The sequence below is a fragment of the Pristiophorus japonicus genome, chromosome 10 (genome assembly GCF_044704955.1).
Source record: "Pristiophorus japonicus isolate sPriJap1 chromosome 10, sPriJap1.hap1, whole genome shotgun sequence".
NCBI classification, from domain to species: Eukaryota; Metazoa; Chordata; class Chondrichthyes; family Pristiophoridae; genus Pristiophorus; species Pristiophorus japonicus.
The window spans coordinates 16868980-16886550 of NC_091986.1; positions in this window are offsets into that span (position 1 = coordinate 16868980).

The window sequence follows — 17571 nt, forward strand, 5'->3', positions numbered from 1 at the left end:
GTCATGCGCTCCTTCCGCTGTTTGCGCTTGGCTTCTGCTTGCTCCCGGCGAAGAGATTTTCATTCCAACATTGTGCTGAGGCTACACTGTAAGGTTTCCCAATTCAGGCATCTGAAGCGTTGTTTCAAGATGCCAGTCGTAGCCTTTATAATAATCCTGGTGGTTCCATGAGCCTCACGGTGTCTTTGCTCTACTTCTATCCATGGCCGGCAAAGCATGTCATTAGCCATGGCTGAAGAGGGACGCCTTGGCCCCCAAAGTTCTTGGGTTGAGGAATGGCATAAGTTGGTAATTGTGCCTTCATGGAGGCAGGAGTTTTGCACAGGTCTAATGTATATTAAGTTGGACCTTGCAAAAACGCCATTGGTTTTCAGGGATCGGTGCAGAAACACAGGCACTGCAAGACGGAGCCTCACGGAAATAAGAGTATTTTATTAGTATTAAAGTGCTTTCAAGGTAAATATGAGCAGGCAGGCCACCCAACTTCCACTTAAACTAGTTTGTGGCTGACTGTTGAACACTGCCTATCGCAGTGCGATGATCCTTTCCTGTGGAAAAAGCTCCTTGCGTCCATTATCGTCTGGCCAAGATTAGGGGGTAGTCATTGAGAAAAACAATCTCCTACCAATCTCCACAACTGTGCAGTGAAGTTGGAATGCTTTATTTGTCCCCAACTGCATGATCTTAATCATAGATATGCATGTTGCGTACTGTTGGAGATTAATGCACTCTAGTCAGCCATTCAATGCGCACAAGTTGTTTTTGTGTCAAAACACAACAGGGTCAATTTTTGTCCTTGCCGCATATTGAGCAGGTTAGGGGGTGGGATGACTGCACCACCCGCCCAAGTATGACGGGCATAAGCTCCATCGATTTTAGTGCTTGTACCTCATTTGCATACAAGAGGCCACCGGCCAGTGCCAATCGTGAAGTTCACCATTTTGGGAGGGTGGAAAATCCAGCTGGCCAGATGTTCACCTTGGCCATCCAGCGGCAGCTTATAGGGGAAGGTTGAAAGCATTAGAGTTAAAAATGGAGCAGCAGATTTCAGGAACAGGGAAATGTTAATAGCATGCACAGCAGCAAGGAGATGCCTTTAAAGCTCAAGATACTCAAGAGACTGAAGAAGGAGATGAGTGACAAATCACTTTCCAGCTTTCCTTGACTGCATTGAAAGATCCTTTTAAATACCACTGCAAATGGCCACCTCTCAACCTGTACTGACCATGATTTGCGGGTAGCTTAAGGAAGTTGTGGGGGCAGTGCTGATTGAGGCAAAGATCACATTCAGTGTCCAATGTCCAGCGGCTTACAGTGAGAGCACTTGCCACCTAAATCGAAGTCCATTCAAAAATCAGAATGGGCAGACCTCTAGTGGGAAGTTAGTGATTTTTATTGCAATTTTAGCCCTGCAACTGCCCATTTATAGGCAAAAAATGGAGAGGTAGTGAAACAAAAATTCAACAAGATGTCAACAGAATGTAACTGCTAAACTGAAATTTGGACCTGTATTCTGTGAGTTATCTTGTCTGGATGATTGATGAGGTGCATTTAACGACTGGTATATACGTCAAATCTGTCTTGGATATTTCACGGCATAGTATTTATAAAGCTGCTAACCAATCATAAAATCATAGAATCAAAGAATGGTTACAGCACGGAAGCAGGCCATTCGGCCCATCGAGCCCGTACCGGCTCTCTGCAAGAGCACCTCAGCTAGTCCCACTCTCCCGCCCTTTCCATGTAGCCCCGCAATTTTTATTCTTTCACGTACTTATCCAACTCCCTTTTGAAACCAGTGATTGAGTCTGTCTCCACCACCCTTTCAGGTAGTGTATTCCAGATCCTAACCACTCGCTGTATAAAAATGTTTCTTCCTATGTCACCTTTGATTATTTTGACAATCACCTTAAATTTGTGTCCTCTGGTTCACGACCCTTCTGTCAATGGTGAACAATTTCTCTCTATCTATTCTGTCCAGATCCCTCATGATTTTGAACACCTGTATCAAATCTCTGCTCAATCTTCTCTGCTCCAAGGAGAACAATCCCAGCTTCCTCAATCTATCCACATAACTGAAGTCCCTCATCCCTGGAATCATTCACATAAATCCTTTCTGTACCCTCTCTAAGACCTTCACATCCTTCCAAACGTGCATTACTCAGAATAGGACACAGTACTCCAGTTGAGGCCGAACCAGCGTTTTATACAGGTTCATCATAATTTTCACGCTCTTGTACTCTATGGAGCTGAAATTGGTGAAGGCCCTCGCCCGCCCAAGTGCCACCCAAAGGAAGGCCAATGGAGGCCGAGGTCACTGACAGTACTTTGAGCAGGGTTTTTATCAAAAAGGTCCTGCAAAGGAGAGTGGGCAGCAAAAGAGGGAATTATGTCACCAATCTGGGCGGCAGGCGGCGGGAGCTCTCAGTCCCGGTGGCAGAGGTGTTTGCCGCCCAAGTGCTGCTGAGGATGGAGTTGGGCCCACGGAGAGTCAAAGACCTGAAAAGGAAAATCATCAAAAAAAAACACCGGAACACCTTCAGGGGGTCTCCATCCAGATAAGTCGCTGTAAAGAAAACATTTTTACAACGTTTACTAACCTTTTTTTTTCCAGCTCTTCATACTCACCGTCGGGATCAGAACAGCCTCCAGCCAGCGGTCCTTCCCCGTTGTGGCGCCAACTCCTGCTGACTCCCGCCCTCATCAATATGGCTTCTCGGCGGGTGGGAGATCAGTTGCGCCACTCGGCCGTCCGCTGACATCAGCAGACGGTTCCCGGCGGTTCTCCCCTCCCATCCGCTCCACACCAAATGGAAAGTGACACTGGGTGCAACTTCAAGAGGAATGTCGGCGACAGTGGGCAACAGTGGGCGGCAGTGGGTGGCAGTGGGTGGCAGTGGGCGGCAGTGGGCGACAGTGGGTGGCAGTGGGCGACAGTGTGTGGCAATGGGCGGCAGTGGGCAACAGTGGGTGACAGTAGGCGACAGTGGGCAGCAGTGGGTGGCAGTGGGTGGCAGTGGGCGGCAGTGGGCGACAGTGGGTGGCAGTGGGCGGCAGTGGGCGACAGTGGGTGGCAGTGGGCGACAGTGGGCAGCAGTGGGCGACAGTGGGCAACAGTGGGCGGCAGTGGGTGGCAATGGGTGGCAGTGGGCGGCAGTGGGCGACAGTGGGTGGCAGTGGGCGACAGTGGGCAGCAGTGGGCGACAGTGGGCAACAGTGGGCGGCAGTGGGCGGCAGTGGGCGGCAGTGGGTGGCAGTGGGCGGCAGTGGGCGACAGTGGGTGGCAGTGGGCGACAGTGTGCGGCAATGGGCGGCAGTGGGCAACAGTGGGTGACAGTGGGCGACAGTGGGCAGCAGTGGGCGACAGTGGGCGGCAGTGGGCGACAGTGGGTGGCAGTGGGCGACAGTGGGCAGTAAGGCCATCAATTTGAGGCCTTATACCTCTATTTATGAAGCCCAGGATTCTGTAAGCTTTTTTGACTGCCTTCTCAACCTGCCCTACCACCTTATATATGATTTGTGCACACATACCCCCAAGCCTCTCAGGTCATGCACCCGCTTTAGGATTGTACCCTTTAGTTAGTATTTCTTTACCTCATTCTTTCGACCAAAATGTATCACTTCACACTTTTCTACGTTAAATTTCATCTGTCATGTGTCCGCCCATCCAGCAGCCTATCTATGTCTGCTTGAAATCTATCACTATCCTCCTCACTGTTCACTATACTTCCAAATTTTGAAATTGTGCCCGCTACACCCACATCCAATATATATCAAGAAAAGCAGTGGTTCTAGTAGCGACCTCTGGGCAACACCATTGTGTACCGTCCTCCAGTCCGAAAAACAACCGTTCCCCACGACTCTGTTTCCTGTCACTGAGCCAATTTCGTACAGGTTCGACCTCCAAAATCCGGAGTTCCGGAATCCAGAATGTTCTGGAATCCGGACTCCGGAACGATTGGTGGCAGGGTCGTCCGGAATCCGTAAAATGTTCCGGAATCCGGACATACTGTCAAACCGTTTCCGCAGCCAGCCGGGCCGAGTGAAAAGTCAAAAAATGAAATCCAACTACTGTACAGTTAACAACATTGCAAGAATAAAAACACCAATCCTCCCTGTTCCAGGCCAGGTCTTCTCAGAACCGCACCGCTGCTCCTGGGTCCACAGCAACTTTGCACAGCACACAAACCCTTTGGCCAGAATCATCCAAGCTCCCACGTGTAAGTCCCCTCCTGCCCGCGCACAAGTCCCCTCCCTCCTGTGTGCAAATCCCCGGCCAGAACCAACTGCACAGCACACTGCAGCTCCCCACAGCAGCAACTGCGTGATCGGATCGCCACGCCCCATGACTCCGAGTGGAGCTGACCCGACCTCACCTGGGCTGACCCGACCTCACCGCAACTTTAAGTTTGCACACCTGTACATGTATCTGTATAAAAACTACTAACTGTACCTGTACTGTACGTGCACTTTAAAATTCAGCATTTAAAATAACATTAGTGGCATTAAACATGATAGGGCTACCCCAGCTAACCCACCTACACCCCATGATCAGACCCCACCCAACCTGACTCCATCGCTGTGGTGTTTTTCCCGATTTAAAGGTCTGCACAGGTAATGATTGTGAATTTGTATTGTCATTGCAAACATGTCAAAATGGCCAACAGATACAGATACCTATACCCCAATGGGTTCAGATAAAGGAAAGAGGAAGCATAGTTCACTTTCAGTTGCCAAGAAAGTTGAGATACTCCAGAGATTAGATAGAGGTGCTTCAGTGAGAAGATTGAGTGAGGAGTATGGTGTTGGACTCTCCACCATCTATGATATTAGAAAACAGAAAGGACAGCTCACGAAGTTTTATGCAGAAAGTGATGTTCATAAGGAAATGAGTAAGAGAAAAAGTATGCACAAACCGAAATGTGATGATTTGGATCGAGCAGTGATGGAATGGTGGTGACAGAGGCGAAGTGAAAAGGTTCCTTTGTCTGGCCCAATGGTGGTGCAACAAGCTAAAATATTCCATGCACAATTGGGGATTGAAACTCCATGCGAGTACTCTTCTGGTTGGCTAGCCAAATTTAAATAAAGTCATGGCATCAGGCAACTGAAAGTATGTGTTGAGAAAGCCTCAGCAAATCATGAGGCAGCTGAAAATTATATTGATGAGTTCATCAAACTAATTGCTGATGAAAACCTTTCACCTGACCAAATGTACAATGCTGATGAGACAGCACTGTTTTGGCGCTATGTACCGCAAAAGATATTAGCAGCAGCAGAAGAAATGCAGCCAGCAGGTATAAAAGACGCCAAGGATAGGTTGACTGTGCTTGCTGCTGCAAATGCAGCTGGGACACATAAGTGTAAGCTTATGGTCATTGGGAGAAGCCAGCGTACAAGATGTCTCAAGTGTTTGAGAGTATTGCCAGTGCATTATTATGCCAATAAGAAAGCATGGGTAACCAGGGTAATCTTCCTGAACTGGTTTGCGAAGAATTTTGTCCCTCAGTCGTGTGCTCATTGCACGGAAGCTGGCCTTGAGGAAAACTACAAAATATACTTGCTGCTAGACAATTGCTTAGCACATCCTGATGCTGAGCTTCTGGTAAAGGATAATGTCCATGGAATCTACTTAACAAATGTTACATCACTGATATAGCCAATGGACCAAGAAATGTTGAGATTGATGAAGTGTCTCTACAAAAGCGTATTTATGAAGAGTTTGCTTAATGCTGTGAACACAGGCATGGGAATAAAAGCATTCTCAAAAGCTTTTTCTATCAAGGACGCCATACGGGCAGCTGTGGATGCATGAAACTAGGTAACTGCAGACACCTTGGTTAATGCTTGGCATAACATCTGGCCATCAACTATGTTTGCTGACAATGATGCCAATGATGCTCCTCAGGGCTTTCAAGGCTTTCATGTGTCCAGGGAGAAAGCAATGGTTGCTCAACTTTTAGATTCTGCAAGAGGGCTGACTTGCGAAGCTGCGCAGGAATTGAATGAGAACAATGTCGCAGAAGTCATGGACATAGACAACGATGCCCCCATTGTGCATGCAGTGACAGATGAAGAAATCATGCAGAAGCTTTTGCATCCGGAAGAAAAGGATGAAAGCAGTGAGGATGGTGATGCCTGTGATCAAGTCAAAAAAGTGCCAATTGACAAAGCAATCAATCTTTGTCAAGAATTAATTTACGCCTTAGAGCAACGAAGCTTCATAAGTGAAGAAGAAATACTGCAGGTCTACAGAATTCAGGAAAGATTAGTGAAAGAAAAGCCCAAATTATTTAACAATCAACAATATTAAATATCTTTCGAAAGAGGTCGCAACAGAAGGCCCACGACCTACAGTGTGCAATTACACCAATCATTTCCACATTTGATAATCCTATTGCTGGCCCATCATCAGCCCCAGACATCATAGCTGAGCCCTCGACCTCAAGCACAACCTCCAGCCAATTGTCACTGTATCTGTTTATTTTCACTCTGTTTAACAAATAAAAGTCTTCATTTACTGTTTTATACTGTGTTTCATAACTTAACTGTTCTACAAATAAAAACTGTTATTATATTTCATGCTTTGAGTACTGTACATTCCTTTTCAAATTTGAAGATGGTAGCAAAAGATACAGGCCAGGAAGCTCACATTAAATACAGTTACAGAGTACAGGCGTACTGCGTTGCAAAAACAAGAGAGGGAGACTTACCATGCGTTGCGAAGAAACGAGGACTACAAGGTGACGTACATTGTTTACTTTGTACATTAATGATTTAGACAAGGGGATTAAATGTAGTATCTCCAAATTTGCGGATGACACTAAGTTGTGTGGCAATGTGAGCCGTGAGGAGGATGCTATGAGGCTGAAGAGTGACTTGGATAGGTTAGGTGAGTGGGCAAATGCATGGCAGATGAAGTATAATGTGGATAAACGTGAGGTTATCCACTTTGGTGGTAAAAACAGAGAGAAAGACTATTATCTGAATGGTGACAGGTTAGGAAAAGAGGGGGTGCAACGAGACCTGGGTGTCATGGTACATCAGTCATTGAAGGTTGGCATGCAGGTACAGCAGGCGGTTAAGAAAGCAAATGGCATGTTGGCCTTCATAGCGAGGGGATTTGAGAACAGGGGCAGGGAGGTGTTACTACAGTTGTACAGGGCCTTGATGAGGCCACACCTGGAGTATTGTGTACAGTTTTGGTCTCCTAACTTGAGGAAGGACATTCTTGCAATTGAGGGAGTGCAGTGAAGGTTCACCAGACTGATTCCCGGGATGGCGGGACTGACATATCAAGAAAGACTGGATCAACTGGGCTTGTATTCACTGGAGTTCAGAAGAATGAGAGGGGATCTCAAAGAAACATTTAAAATTCTGATGGGTTTAGACAGGTTAGATGCAGGAAGAATGTTCCCAATGTTGGGGAAGTCCAGAACCAGGGGTCACAGTCTAAGGATAAGGGGTAAGCCATTTAGGACAAAAATGAGGAGAAACTTCTTCACCCAGAGAGTGGTGAACCTGTGGAATTCTCTACCACAGAAAGTTGTTGAGGCCAATTCATTAAATATATTCAAAAAGGATTTGGATGTACTCCTTACTACGAGGGGGATCAAGAGGTATGGCGAGAAAGCAGGAATGGGGTACTGAAGTTGCATGTTCAGCCATGAACTCATTGAATGGCGGTGCAGGCTCGAAGGGCCGAATGGCCTACTCCTGCACCTATTTTCTATGTTACGTCCAAAAACCAGAAATATCGCAACCTGGGCCCAGGCATTTCCAGACTCGGGACGCGCTTCTGACGTTCTGAAATCCGGAAATACCCTGGGCTGGGGCGTTCCCGGACTTGGGAACGTCAGAAACACGTTCCGAAGTCCGGAAAAATCCGAATACTGGCTCGGCCTTGGTCCCAAGGTTGCCGGATTCGGGAGGTAGAACCTGTATCCATACTGCCACTGTCCCTTTTATTCCATGGGCTTTAGCTTTGCTGGCAAGCCTATTATATGGCACTTTGTTGGTCAATATTTCATGAACTTTACCCCTTTTACTGTTGGTATGTATCTTACTTATATCCAAATTCAAAAGGGAATTGGATAGATACTTGAAAAGGAAAATAATTCAGGGCTATGTAGAAAGAGCAGGGTTGTGGGACTAATTGGATAACTTTTTCAAAGAGTCGACAGAGGAATGATGGGCTGAATGCACTCCTTTATTGCTGTGGGATCCTATGATGCTAAGTGAATTAGTAGGTTTAATCTAAAGTGGGCCTTAATAATTGGCAGGTTTGTGATTATGTAGATGATAAGAAGTAGCAGAAATTTAACCAAAACTCATATTTACATCAAAAACTTATTGTTCGACCAGGGACACAATGTGCTGATGGTCACATAATAAGCTGCAGCTTGCGTGACAATGTAAGAATGAGAAACATTATGAAGGTTTACTGTAATTGTTCCCTTTGGACATATCATAGAAATTAGTCACAAGTCACCTTGTCATTGTGAGATTGCTTTGGCTTTTACCATTGTCACACATCTTTCATTAGATCTATATAGCATTCCACAGTAAAAAAAAGTAATTTTTCCTTCCATCATTATCATTAGTCACAATCATTTTCTCCATGAGTGTGAGAAAATATTTACGACACAGATTGCTGTTTATTTTATAGTTTCTGCAGAAAGTTATATTCCACTTGACAATAATTTTTAGGTCAATTTAACACAGGGTCTATAATGATTGTGATGGCATTAACAACGGGCCGAAAATTCCAGTCTTGCCGGGTGCATACAAAGTGCGCATGGACCCGACTAGGCCTCGCAAAAGCTGGTTTTCGGGCGAGATGCGCATGTGCCGAAAACCGGCTTTTCTGATCTGTCGCGATTTCTCCGTACAGATCCTCCACATCCCCGGGAGAAGGACATCCACGGGGCAGAGATTGGGCTATTTGCCCAACTCATGCCCAGCGAATGTCCTTCAAACTTTTGCGCCTGGTTAAAGCAGGCGCATGGCTTACTTTGATCAGCGTAAGAGTTTTAATACATATAAGAACTATATTTAATCATTCATTTTTATGTTTAAAAACTCTGTCCATTAAAGTAAGTTTATTTTTAGCCGTATTAAAACACATTAAAAACATTTCCAAAAAATGTATATTTTTTCTAAAACATTTTATTACATTTAATTTAAATTAATTTTAAATATGTGAGGTGTTTTTTAATTTATTATGCTGTGTTTCTTGTTATAGGAGTATTTTCTCATTGATAGTAATGGGAACTCATAAAAACGGAGTTCCCATTTCTAACAATGGGAATACTGCATGGTGATTGGTGGTCTTGGCCCACATGACGCCCACATTTCCGTACGTACGGGGAAGTCCTCTTTCCGTATGCTGCACGTCGAATGAAAGCCTCCGACCGCAATCGAAGGCGCCTCCGTGACCACCAGTTATTTTCGTACAATTTTTGGGGGTCGGAGGCATTCATCCGAAGGAAGCCTCATACCGCAATTTCCCCCCCGTAATGAATTTGGGTGATACTTGCTTTCACTTTCATATTGCGACCACTGGTTTATCGTAACAGTAAACCTTTTACACTGGTGAAATAATTAATTTGTTTTAAACAATCCGGGAATTTCCTTGCAGCTGCTCCTGACATTCTCCCACATTTCTGGCAAAGTTACAGCCATGGTGTAGGAGTAACTTTGAGGATATACCTGATTTAGCTTCAAAAGTTTCCTGTTATTGACAGATGGGATCGGTGCATCTCACGTGTGTTTTTCTATAGCTGTGATGTGGGAAGAAGTGAAATCATTCTCAGGGGTCTAAAAGACGTCTGCAATTGATTCCCCAGCAGTTGAACAATAAACTGTAGTTTTCCCCAGACAGTTAAGTTTCACGCTTGGAAATTTCATTTAAATTATGCATCAAGCAAACACAAGCTGAAAGCAAAGTAAAAGAGAAATCCCATTCTCCGTTCAGATCCTGAGTCATCAACTAACTCTTAATTCCCCTAAGGAACAGTAAAGACTTTAAAAAAATGTGTTAGTTCACGGGATGTGGGCATTGCTGGAAGTTCGGCATTCACTGCCCATCCCTAATTGCCCTCGAGAAGTTGCTGCAGTCCGTGTGGTGAAGGTACTCCCACAGTGCTGACTTTGTTGTAGCGGTTTGGTACTGAGTGGCTTGCTAAGCCATTTCAGAGGGTATTTAAGAATCTGGAGTCACATATAGGCCAGACTGAGTAAGGACGTCAGATTTCCTTCCCTATGATGAAGGATCATCGATTCGAAACGTTAACTCTGCTTTCCACAGATGCTGCCTGACCTGCTGAAATTTCCAGCATTTTCTGTTTTCATTCCAGATTCCAGCATCCGCAGTAATTTGTTTCCTTCCCTAAAGGTCATTTGTGAACCAGATGGGTTTATCCGACAATCCGGTCGTTTCACGTTCACCATTACTGATACTTTTACTTAATTTAATTAACTGAATTTAAATTCCCCAGCTGCTGTGGTGGGATTTGAATTCAGATCTCTGGATTATTAGTCCAGTAACATAACCACCAAGTTACCGTACCATACTTAATACACTCTGGACTACAAAGAAGCTATTTTATTTATCTACAGTACAATTATCAATATAATAATCACAAACATAACAGTAAGGCACAATTACCAGAAGTACAGCTGCTCAATCCTGGATCAACTTAACATAGCGTGATAAAATGTAACTTTTGCAGTCAAAATATTACTATAACAAAGCATTCGACTGTCAATATTAACTTTTCAAATTAAAGGGGACAATAGGAAAATGTGCAACAAACATTTGTCATAATTTTGAGTTATTAAAGAATAGTCTTTTTCAACAATCTAATGATGTTCATGTAAGTGGACTTATGATCCAGAAGCTGTAACCTTCTCAAGTCTGTTGTCATAGACATGGCTATCTAAGCAGTCCGAGACTGGGGGAATATGGTGATATCAGAGCTGCATTGATCAGACCAACAGTTGTCAGAGGGGTTTTTATAGCCCAAGGGGAACACCTATGTGTTGTACATTTTATTTATTTTTCTCTCTTTACTTTTGCTTTGCTCTATCCCCATATAGTGCAGCACACAGGGTTGGAAATATATAACTTTACAATGGCTAAATTCAAAGAAATTAGGTAATTAAAACAAATGGATTTGGGAGAAGGTTGTTCAGGAGAAGTAATGGCATAATGTATAGTAAGCACACCCCTAAAATCAACAAGCTCAGGATGATGAAAATTGTCAAAAAATGTTAATAAACAAATTAATGGTGAAACAAAGAGGAAAAATAACCTCTACAAATCCTGCAGGGAGGCAGGGGAAGAGTTCATTGGGATGAATATAACAACATGTCAAAACATATTAATAGGGTGATCAGATGGGCAAAGAGGCTAAATGTAACAGTAAAGCATGCTTTCAGTCCTACAGCAGTAAGAGGGCAGTCAGGGAAAAGTAACACCGATGAAAAACACAAAATAGTAAATATTCCAAATGATGACTTCCGCCACATATTCACAAGGGAAGATATGAGCAGCATGCCCTCCCAAAACAGGGATAACCTAACTAAGGTTAGTGATTTTGATAGAAAGAAGATGGAAGTCCAAGGTAAGTCAAAATAGCTCAGAAAAAAATTTGTATGGGATAGATGGTATTTATCCCACAAAGAAAACACTACCATTTATATATTGCCTTTGGTGACCTCGTGATGTACCAAAGAGCTTTACAGCCAATTAAGTACTTTTGAAGTGTAGTCACCATTGTAATATTGGGAAACATGTCAATTTGCACACAGCAAGGACCCACAAGCAGTAATCAGTTAAATGACCAATTAAACAGTTTTTAGGTTGAAGGACAAATGTTGGCTGGACTCCAGGAGAACTCCCCTGCTCTTCAAAATAGGACCATGGGATCTTTGGCATTCATTTATTACAAATCCATAAGTCTCAGTTTCTTTCATGTAAAATAATGAAATCAATTATCCGAGTATCTGTACAGTATCAGCTATGGGGATTATCTGTAAAATAATAACATAATAAACAACATTCAATATGGATTCTGAAGATAAAGTTTCTGCTTGAGTAACTTGTACAATTTCTCTGAAGAATGAACAAACTAGGTGGATTGTAGAAAGCCCTATAACATGACGTATGTAGACTTTCTAAAGGCATTTGACAAGTTTCACACAAAAGGCTATTATTGAAACTAAACTCAAAGCTGTGGGGTTTCAGCATGAAACTTGGAAATGGCTAAATAACTGGCTGAAGAGCAGATAACCACAGATATTCATTAAAGGAGTAATGTCTGGATGGGAGGAAGTACTGAATGAATTTCCCTTGGGTTTCTAACATATATAAATGACCTGGATTCAGAAACCCAATGTAACGTGGCCAAATTCACATACGAAAGGAAACTAAAAGGGTCACAGGAAGAAAGCTGCTTAGAAATTACAGAATAAGTTTGACAAAAATATATAAGTGGCCAGAACAATGGCGATGAAATGTAATGCAGACAATTGTAAACTACTGTACATGGGAAGAAAAAGCAGGTAGCACACATGCTGCATGAATGGTGTTGAAATAGGTAAGGAGGAAGCTGAAAGAGACCTAGGAATCTTCAAAGATTTGACACTAAACATAATACAAACGCAAAATACTGCCGATGCTGGAAATCTGAAATAAAGGCAGAAAATGCTGGAAACACTCCGCAGGTCAGGCAGCATCTGTGGAGAGAGAAACAGAGTTAACGTTTCAGGTCGACGACCCTTTGTCAGAACAGCTTGACACTAAACACGTCCAGCCAATGCAGAGCAGCAATCATCATACCAATAAAATATTGAGCTATTTGGCTTTTACAGTAGAATACAAGTTGGAAGAACCTGCGATCTAAGTGTAGAGAGCTCTGGTACAACGATATTTTAAGTATTGCATTCTAATTGCCGAGATATAAGAAAAACATTGATGGACTGGGAACAATGAAGAGAAGAGCCACAAGACGGTGGGGTGACTTTAACCCTACTCGCTCAGCAGAAACCTGGCGGACGGGCAGTTAAAATCACCCTGGCTCTTGCCTGTCCAAAAGTCCCATGATTGCAACATCTGCATTTTAACCTGCTCTCTCCTGAGCAGGCAGCAAGGACACACAGCCAGAGTCTGCAGGGTCCTTCTTTACATGTACATGTTGCGGCCCGATGACATCATTGAGGCCCGACTGTAATTCTAACTCGGGTCTGAGCGGGGAATCCACCTGGAGTTAAAATTGGGGCCAGCCAAAGGTCTCAGTTTTGATGAAACACCGTACAGGCCTTACCTTTCCTGCCTGGGAAGAAGGCACCTGAACTATCAGTCAGCAAAATAAATGGAAAAGGAAATTATATGTAATATTAATTTAAGTTAAACTGCGAGAGCACAACACGAAGGTGCTGGTTCAAACCAGTAAAGGTAAAGTGAGGAGGATATCTTGAAAAGCTCCTTCACAAAAATAGTGATCAGTACAGGGAACGGACTTCCAGATAGAGTCGTAGGGATGAAAACCTTGGAATTATTTAAGAAATAATTTGCAATAGAGACGAGGATCTTTCTGGGTGGACGGAGGGTTGGATTAAGTTGGGATAAATGGCCTTTATCATCCATAATGATCTTGTTATGCCACCAGGCCTCCTCTCATTGGAACAAAGGAATGGACAGGACTGGAAAAAGCCATTTTGACAGACCTGGCCAGCCTCAAAGTTCAAAAACTGCTTATATCGCTCAATTGGTTTTCCTGCCTATTCATGTCCTTCATAAAATTATTGATGTTAACTGCCTCTGTCACCTTTCTGGCTTCTCCCTTTCAATCATTCAGCACTCTCGGATCTATCAACTCACTTTACATCATTTGAGCCCTTGTTGGCATTCTTGGGGCGATGTTAAACAGTTTCTCAGATTGCAAATTATCAATATCCTTGAGGATCTTGGATAACTCAGGCAATTTCCTCCCCGTCTTCTCTCCACTAGTGTAACCAGACTCACATTATGCATTCTCTTCTTGTAGCTCATGCACCTGATGCCATGTCTCAGACAGTTAGCCCCTTACTGCACCATTCCGAGTACCACAGTGGTGCTGTAAATTCTACTTACAGAAGCGGTGACTGTTGTGCTGCAAGATTTGGATCACAGATCACACACAGATTACCCAGAGGGTCTTAGGAGTTGTAAGGCATTTTATTAAAGAGCGGCAGTTATAAGCATAATCAGATACAATACGCGATTAAGATAGATACAGTGGACATACAACCTGTGATAGATGAGAACGATCTACGGCTCCGAAATGGAACGGACGGACATTGAGGCAGAACGATGGTCTCGGAACAGATCCCGAGATGCTGGAGGGGTTAGACTGAAGCCAGAATGGGGTCCATCTCAGAGGTTTGAGCTTGACCAAGGTGTTAGGCCAAAGCCTGCAAGAGATCCACCTTGAGCAAACTCTCGCCTCAGCCTGCCTGTTTCTCTCCCTCGGTTGCCCGTTTTTATACCTTATTTCGATGGGATGGTAGATACCTGGTGTCAATCATTTTTACCCAATCCCTGGTCCAATTACAAGGGAGCAGGTCCTTCTGACAACTCCCTCCCATCCTGCTGAGATCAGCCTTCCCTTATCTCTGTTCTAAGTGTCTTTCTAAAGATATTTTGTTTTATATCAAATTCATATCATACCAATAACAGTGTTTCAAGAAGTTCAATGACCTCACATGAGTGGTCAAGGTCAGTGAATGCTTCTTCAAATCCCATATCCTACCAACTGCATCAGTAGCCTCAGCCACTGCTGAAATCACCACACCACCATCACTCACCTAACAACAATTTCCATCAATCAGGACTCAAAGCTAACATTCATCTGTATCACCTCACCCTCACACACTTCGCAATGATGCACCAGTTTGTGCGTGTGCCACAGACACCATTTTGGAGCTTCAAGGCCACTCGTTGCACCCAGCAAATGGGCACTAATGAGCCCAATTTCTCACCGATTGACTTCACAGGTTTCTTACCTGGCAGTCATCATCAGTTGTCCATCCGTAAACCTTCAACTGCGTCCAAAATTGGCAAAAAAATATGTGTCATGCGGCCATAATATTCCGTATGTCATGGAATGAAAATCTCTCCTGTTCAGTTACACGTTAATATTCTCTGCAGGTACACCTGTGGCGCAGTCCGTAACAGCTCTGGTGCTGTTACAAAATGTCGAAAAGCTAATACTGCACTGCATCTCTTGAGCAAGGTAGTAGCAACTTGAGAAATGGCTTTGGACAGTACTAATTGACTGATGCCGCAGTTGCTGCAGAGGTGGTCTGACAGATTCTGCTCGTAAAGCAGGTAAGCATTGCATTTAGCTTCAGTGGTGCTGGAAGTATCCAATTTATGTGGACATGACACTTCTAATCCTTTCGTTACTCCTCACACAGTATTTGCTTATTATATTTAAATCCTCAAACTGTGCATGACAGGCAAATCTATAAAAGTATTGTGATTTCCATAAGTTCTAAGAGATGTCTTTTTGTTCAAAATTTGACCTGGTTTCCACAACCAATATCCGCCTGCTTTTATTAAGTCATACAAATTACTTCAAAGGCAGTAGCCACTTATACTCCATGCCATTATTTATGCCGCTTCAGAACAGCATAAACATTGGTGAAAAAAATTTATATTCTTAAAACAACAGATTTTTTTCAATGTTGTCATGAATTACACAAGATTATTCATTCATTTATTAGCGATTTTTACAGTCTCTCAACTCAACTCTCTGTGGATATGGTTGCACACCTGTTTTCATTACTGTTGTATATGCAAACTTGTATATACCTTGTACAGCCACCAGAGGGCTCATCCCCTGAAGTCCCAAGGGATCACACAATCCCTTGGGAGCACAGATACTTAAGGAGGCCTCATAAGCTGAAGTGGCACTCTGGAGACCTGCGATAAAAGACATAAGTCACACTTTACTTTGGGATCACAGTATCCAGTCAGACTCTTTATTCATACATAACAACTGGCGACAAGATACAGATGACAAACACAACAATGCAGAGAGCTGTGGGCATCCTGGAGAAATTCTCAGAGGGAGATGATTGGGAAACCTTCGTAGAGTGACTCGACCGATACTTCATGGCCAACGAGCTGGAAGGAGAAGCGAACGCTGCCAAATGAAGGGCGATTCTCCTCACCATCTGCAGGGCACCAACGTATGGCCTCATGGAAAATCTGCTTGCTCCAGCAAAACCCACAGAGAGATCATACAATGATTTGTGCACACTGGTCTGGGAGCATCTGAACCTGAAGGAAAGCGTTCTGATGGCGACGTACCGGTTCTACACCTACAAAAGGTCTGAAGGCCAGGAAGTGGCAAGTTATGTCGCCGAGCTAAGACGCCTTGCAGGACATTGCGAATTTGAAGAACATTTGGAGCACATGCTCAGAGACTTTTTCGTACTTGGCATTGGCCATGAAGTGATACTTCACAAACTTTTGACTGTAGAGACCCAACCTTGAGTAAGGCCATAGCGATAGCTCAGGCGTTCATTACCACCAGTGACAAAACTAAACAAATCTCTCAGCACACGAGTGCTGCTACAAGTACTGTGAACAAAGTGATGTTGTTTTCAAATCACAACGTACAGGGCAGGCCCCACATGCCTGCAGCTGCACGTTCGCAGATGTCTCAGAGTCCACCATCAAGGGTGATGAATGCAAGTCCATTAACACCTTGTTGATGCTGCGGGGGGTGATCATTGTTTCCATTCATGCTGCTTCTAAAGGTACATTTGCAAGGGCTGTGGAACAATGGGACACTTCCAATGTGTGTGCAGGCGAGCTGTAAACCCTGTTAATCCTGCAAACCACCATGTTACATAGGAGGACAGATCCACGGCAGACCATGATAAACCAGAGCCTCAGACTGAGGAGGCAGAGGTATATGGGGTGCACACATTTATCACAAAGTATCCACCGATAATGCTGAAATTTGAATTAAATGGACTCCCGGTGTCAATGGAGCTGGACACGGGCGCGAGCCAGTCCATTATGAGCAAAAAGGCTTTTGCAAAATTGTGGTGCAGCAAAGCCTCAAGGCCAGTCTTGACTCCCATTCGCACAAAACTGAGAACTTACACAAAGGAACTGATTCCTGTAATCGGCAGTGCTACTGTAAAGGTCTCCTACGATGGAGCAGTGCACAAGCTATCACTCTGGGTGGTACCGTACAATGGTCCCATGCTGCTCGGCAGGAGCTGGCTGGAAAAAATACGCTAGAACTGGGACGACGTCCGAGTGCTCTCGTCCATTGATGACACTTCGTGTGCCCAGGTCTTAAACAAGTTCCCTTCGCTGTTCGAACCAGGCATTGGGAAGTTCCAAAGAGCAAAAGTGCAGATCCATCTAATTCCGGGGGTGCGACCCATCCATCACAAGGCGAGAGCAGTACCATACATGATGAGAGAAAGGATAGAGATCGAGCTAGACCGGCTGCAAAGAGAGGGCATCATTTCGACGATCGATTTCAATGAGTGGGCCAGTCC